Source organism: Nematolebias whitei, chromosome 18 (assembly GCF_014905685.2).
Source record: "Nematolebias whitei isolate Nwh7 chromosome 18, NemWhi1, whole genome shotgun sequence".
NCBI classification, from domain to species: Eukaryota; Metazoa; Chordata; class Actinopteri; order Cyprinodontiformes; family Rivulidae; genus Nematolebias; species Nematolebias whitei.
The window spans coordinates 40,848,765-40,849,937 of record NC_056515.1 but is presented as its reverse complement, the minus strand read 5'-3'; positions in this window follow the sequence as shown (position 1 = coordinate 40,849,937).

The window sequence follows — 1,173 nt, the reverse complement described above, 5'->3', positions numbered from 1 at the left end:
TAAAGTACAGACAACATGTAAAGTACAGGCAACATGTAAAGTACTGACAACATATAAAGTACAGGCAACATGTAAAGTAAGAACAACATCTAAAGTACAGGCAACATGTAAAGTTCAGGCAACATGTAAAGTACAGACAACATGTAAAGTACAGGCAACATGTAAAGTAAGAACAACATCTAAAGTACAGACAACATGTAAAGTACAGGTAACATGTAAAGTAAGAACAACATCTAAAGTACAGACAACATGTACAGTACAGGCAACATGTAAAGTACTGACAACATATAAAGTACAGGCAACATGTAAAGTAAGAACAACATCTAAAGTACAGGCAACATGTAAAGTTCAGGCAACATGTAAAGTACAGACAACATGTTAAGTACAGACAACATGTAAAGTACAGACAACATGTAAAGTACAGGCAACATGTAAAGTACAGACAACATGTAAAGTACTGACAACATGTAAAGTACAGACAACATGCAAAGTACTTACATCATGTAAAGTACAGACAACATATAAAGTACATACATCATGTAAAGTACAGACATCATGTAAAGTACAGGCAACATGTAAATTAAGAACAACATCTAAAGTACAGACAACATGTAAAGTACTGGCAACATGTAAAGTAAGAACAACATCTAAAGTACAGGCAACATGTAAAGATCAGGCAACATGTAAAGTACAGACAACATATAAAGTACAGGCAACATGTAAAGTAAGAACAACATCTAAAGTTTAGACAACATGTAAAGTACTGGCAACATGTAAAGTAAGAACAACATCTAAAGTACAGGCAACATGTAAAGTTCATGCAACATGTAAAGTACTGACAACATGTAAAGTACAGACAACATGTAAAGTACAGACAACATGTAACGTACAAACAGCATGTAAAGTACAGGCAACATGTAAAGTACAGACAACAAAGTACAGGCAACATGTAAAGTAGAGACAACATGTAAAGTAGAGACAACATGTAAAGTACAGGCAACATGTAAAGTACAGGTAACATGTAAAGTACAGGCAACATGTAAAGTACTGACAACATATAAAGTACAGGCAACATGTAAAGTAAGTACAACATCTAAAGTACAGACAACATGTAAAGTACAGGCAACATGTAAAGTAAGAACAACATCTAAAGTACAGGCAACATGTAAAGTA